This window comes from Oratosquilla oratoria, chromosome 24 (assembly GCF_046742065.1).
Source record: "Oratosquilla oratoria isolate Oo_2021 chromosome 24, ASM4674206v1, whole genome shotgun sequence".
Classification (NCBI taxonomy): domain Eukaryota; kingdom Metazoa; phylum Arthropoda; class Malacostraca; order Stomatopoda; family Squillidae; genus Oratosquilla; species Oratosquilla oratoria.
This window is the reverse complement of record NC_134800.1, coordinates 46,696,845-46,701,844: the sequence shown is the minus strand read 5'-3', so window position 1 is coordinate 46,701,844 and position 5,000 is coordinate 46,696,845. Positions and strand designations below refer to the sequence as shown.

The window sequence follows — 5,000 nt, the reverse complement described above, 5'->3', positions numbered from 1 at the left end:
TTATATATAAGTCAGATTCCTCACATTGAATAGAAATGTATAATTTCTGACAGTAGGACATGGCTCCCCTAAAATTCTGTCATGGCTCTTTCGTGGTCCCTAGATTGAAAACCTCTGCCTTAACCATTACATTCTGCTGTTTTGGTGTTCAATCAAAATATCCACACGGGTTGTGCTTACCTTCCTCACTGCCCTCTTCTCTACCCTCCAGAGATGCCCTGGTCCCCAGCCGCCTCCTCCCTCTCTCCGGCTCCTTCCGGGGTCACGTGCATCCAGTATATAAACGCGCGCGGTCGAAGAGGTTCCTCAGTCTCTGAAACGCGCGCCAGGAAGATCTCGGTACGCACAATCGAGTTGTTGTTGTTTTTTGTTTACGTTTTGTCATTGTTTTGTTTTGGTGAGAGGAGAGGGTCGTCCGTGAGGCCAACGATACCGGGAGTGAGGTCACGTGATGCCAACACGCTGGAAAACGACCTCATGGCTTCCGTCAAGAGGTCTTCCAGATCTTGTAGAAGACCCGCGGCGCCAAGATACCGGTAACAGCCTTCGGTCGGGACCATAAGTCACTTAAAGAAGATATATGGTGTTGTTCTTTGGGGGTTGTTAGTGTGGGGAATAACAGTACGAGGTGTTCTGTGTCCTCTAGGTGGTGCTTGCATCTGGGAGAGATTAAATATGTGTCAAGACCTATCCCGTGATGGTAATGTCTTAATGAAAATTGGCGTCCTGTTCTTGGGGGTGCTAGATTGGGTCGTGTCTGGTGTGGGAAAGGTTTCTCTATGGAACTTGTATCTGGAGGGGTTATTAGAATATTAATTTTGGTGGCATTTCCTGAAAGACTTGTTTAGTTATCTGGGTGTTCCTATCCAGAACTAACTGAGATTGTTTGGTGGAGTTATTCCGCCTGTTTGAGAGGGTCTAACAAGGTGGAACAAACCTTTGTTTAACTAAGGGGCCACAGGTTTAAGCTATCGGGTGACGAGGAAAACAAATCCTGCATATTGGACTACCGTGAATATTTCCAACTGGCTAACAGGAAGGTGTTTTATTTAATTTAAGGGGTAAAAATCTGCATCTCAATAAGAGAAAAAATACGTTGATTTTCAGCTGAAAGAAAAACGTTCGATAGCAAAAAATATATAGACGATGTCGTCTACTGTTTTGGCAGATTGGCCGGCGTCATAAGAACATAAAAAAGAAGGAGACTGCAAGAGACCACAAGGCCTACACTAGGCAGTTCCATCTCCATGACCACCTATTATCCCTATCCATAAACTTATCTAACCTTCTTTTAAAACAACCGATAGTTTCAGCGCTCACTACATGATAACGTCCCTTCAGCAACGGTGACAGACAATATAGAAATCATTCTGCATAGAATCAGTCAATAATACAATTCTTATTCGTCAGTGTTTTATAAGGTTAATCATTGGGTGTATTTGTGCTAGTGTGTATGTGTGTGTTTGTGTATTTGTGTGTGTGTGTGTGTGTGTGTGTGTGTGTGTGTGTGTGTGTGTGTGTGTGTGTGTGTATGTGTGTGTGTGTGTGTGTTTGTGTGTTTATGTGTGTGTGTGTGTGTGCGTGCGCGTGCGTGGAGTGTCACTTTCTCATCGACATATTTCAAAGATGGGCAAAATTGCCAAGAATGAAAGAGCACAACGTCTGCAAAGGTCCGTTCCGGAAAGTAAGAGAACCAAGAGGTTTCCAGTTTGAACTCAAGTGCCAATGGAAGCGTCTTCTTGAAATTTCCTTTTTTTTTCAAAAGAATCCAAGTCATAGATAGATGTTATCAGGAGGGGGAAGAGAGTTCCAGATTATCACAGTACAAGGAAAGAAAGACAGAGCGTATTGGTTGACTCTTGCCAAAGGCAGTTCAGCAAATCCAACACTGTGCGGTTTTCACTGGAATGGAGGCGCGTAGCTTCCAAGTTCTGAAGAACAGTGACCACGGAAGTAACAACAGAGAAGAGATAGAGATGCAAGATTTGGGCAGACGGGAAGAGGCTGAGGATCGCTTAAGAAAAGAAACACTTTGAACTCTACCTTGCTCAGTAGGACTGATGCCCTGAAACCGGAAAAGAAAAAAATTATCTTCCTATTGAGGATAGGTTCGAAACCTTTAGACGAACAACATTTTAAAGCTTTTAGTTGAATGTAGGCACACCACCCAGGAGCCTCTTGTCCCTAACAAATGTCCGTCAACTTTGCCCTATGTGTTTGGACTTCGTAGGCAAACAGAAGTCACTGGCAACGCGATCGCAACCCGTCCGCTACTCGGACGCACAAGTGGCACTTACATGCACAAAGAACATACATCAAGTGCTCAGCGCCCCTAGTGGCGTGTGGCCCTTTCGCCACCTTTCTCGACTTCCGCATTGGGTCGACAGCGGTCGCCAACATCCGAAGAAGACGATGTCTAATGAAAGGAAGCTTTCCCCTACAGCGAGAGATTTGTTAACTCAGCATTTAACTCCCTTCAATGCTTTGTCATCCATGATGCAGTGTGGCTATTCTTCATCTGAAGATCGAGGTCATGGTCTCATGTTTAGACTGAAGTCGACTCAGAGCCCTCTTGCCCGCCCACGATGACACCCCTTGCAGGCTTTGTTCTGGCTGGCGAGAGATGACGTTATACAGCTTCAGAAAGCGATACCATAGCGCACGGGGTCAAGGTTGTCTCAGTGAATACCCTTACCCACCCAAACCCACAGCTCCCACCACCATTTGTTCTTTACCATAAGGAAAGCTGTAAAGTGCGCCACGAAGACCAGACACATTCTTAGTTGCTTCCTTTCTCTCGGCGATGCCCACAACATCTGCCACACGCCCACCTGCCACCTAAAAGACATCCTCCTGCTCGTCGTCCTCCTTCTCCTCCTCTTTCTCCTCCTCCCCTTCCTCTTCCTCCTCCCCTTCCTCTTCTTCCTCCCCTTCCTCTTCCTCCTCCCCTCCTCTTTCTTCTCCTCTCCCTCCTCCTCCTCCTCGTCTTTCTCCTCCTCCACCTCCTCCTTCACTCCTCCTCCTCGTCTTTCTCCTCCTCCGCCTCCTCCTTCTCCACTCCTCCTCCTTCTCCTGCTCGTCGTCCTCTTTGTAATCCTTCTCCTGCTCGTCTTCCTCCTCCTCCTCATCTTCCTCTTTCTCCTCCTCCTCCCTCCTCCTCCTCTTGCTCGTCTTCCTCCTCTTTCTTCCTCCTCCTCCTCATCTTCCTCTTTCTCCTCCTCCTCCTCATCTTCCTCTTTCTCCTCCTCCCCTCCTGCTCGTATTCCTCCTCCTCCTCTTGCTCGTCTTCCTCCTCTTGCTCGTCTTCCTCCTCCTGCTCATACTCCTCCTCCTCCTCCTCATCCTCATCATCATCTTCCTCTTTCTCCTCTCCCCTCTTGCTCGTATTCCTCCTCCTCCTCCTCCTCTTGCTCGTCTTCCTCTTCCGCCTCTTCCTCCTCGTCTTTCTCTTTCTCCTCCCCCTCACCCTCCTGCTCATCTTTCTCTTCCTCATCCTCCTCCTTTTCCTGCTCGTCTTCCTCCTCCTCCTCCTAGTCATCTACTCATCTTCCTCCAAGAGCGAGGGAGGGAACCGAATTTTCACTTTTATCTCGCCCAAGGCCGCTGGAAACATCCTTCACCCTGTGAGGGAGTCTGAGACTGGGTGCCTCTTTCCAGCCTCACTCCCACGTTTTGCTTCACTTTTTTCCCCCCGTTCCAGTGGGCCTCAAGAGCGACGCCAGAAGAGTCCCTCCGGAGTAATTGGAGACTTCCGCGACCGGTAGCTTGACGAAAGAACAGACGCGATTACACCTCGTTCAGGCTTGTTCATCACCTTGGCTTGTCGGCTCCCGGTAATTCGATTTTTACCTCCATTTTGCACGCGCGCGGGCTCATGCACGCACGCACGCACGCGTGCACACACACACACACACACACACACACACACACACACACACACACACACACACACACACACACACACACACACACACAAAATTTATCATAATCTCAAGGGTCAGAAAGAGAGAGAGAGAGAGCGAGAGAGAGAGAGAGAAAGAAAGATATTTCGACTAATATGTATCTTGGAATCTCTTCTCTTTGTGCAACTTGGGCCGGGTCCCCCCCCCTCATATACACGCCAGCCAGCCATTCCCGCGTACCCCCTCACACTTTCTCCCCTCTTTGTCTGCCTCTCCCTTTCCTTTGCAGTTTCTCCTTCAAGAGTCACGTCGTGCATGTCTCGTGTCAGTTCATTATGTTTCCTTGCTGCGCGCGCACGTGTGTGGGCGCGTGTGTTTGTGTCTGTATGTTCAAGATGACATACACCTTAACGGGAATGTATATTCAAGTGGCTATGACACACAAAGAGCCATAAATGGCTAATGTATACACACAAACACAGACGAAACAGTAAGTGCTTTCTCTCGGGGGAGAGTGGGTGGGTGGGGGGCGTGCCAGCTGGAAACGTGTGGATGATTGCATCACGGAGGACAGGCAAGGAAGAGGAGGAGGAGGAAGAGGAGGAGGAGGAGGAGATGAAAATGGAGAAAGGAAAAGTCTAAAGGGTGGGAGAAGGTGTGTGTGTGTGTGTATGTGTGTGTGTGTGTGTGTGTGTGTGTGTGTGTGTGTGTGTGTGTGTGTGTGTGTGTGTGTGTGTGTGAAGATTCTTTTGGGATGGAGGGAAGATGCAAATGAGTAAGAATGGGAGAGAGGTCAAGTGTAGTGAAGGGGGAGGATTTTGTGGAGAAGGGGAGGTGTGGCTAGGGAGTGGGATATCCGAAGAGGGTGAAAGGAAGGAGGGAGGGAGCTACAGAGAAAGAATCATCGTTTCAGAATGGGTGTGTGGGTGTAGGTTCGGGAGGTGGAGGGGTGGGAGCGGATGTCGGGGTCCTCCTTGCCTCATCTGAAGAGCTATGCTTGGTCTCCTCCCCCCCCCTCTCCCCCGGGGCTGCCCCATTCAGCAGAAGGAAACCTTATCCCCCCTTCCCCCACCCACAGGTGCTCTCTTGAAGCTGAAT

The 5,000-nt window shown here is 49.0% G+C and overlaps 1 protein-coding gene across 1 annotated transcript in view; it reads left to right on the top strand.

Moving 5' to 3' along the window:
* The first annotated feature begins 225 nt into the window (after nt 1-225).
* The window catches only part of LOC143038340 (uncharacterized), a 12,469-nt gene continuing 7,694 nt past the window's right edge, over nt 226-5,000 (top strand). The window contains exon 1 of the mRNA XM_076207371.1: nt 226-339. The gene's annotated coding sequence lies outside the window, so the exon portion shown is untranslated. The remainder of the gene's footprint in view (nt 340-5,000) is intronic.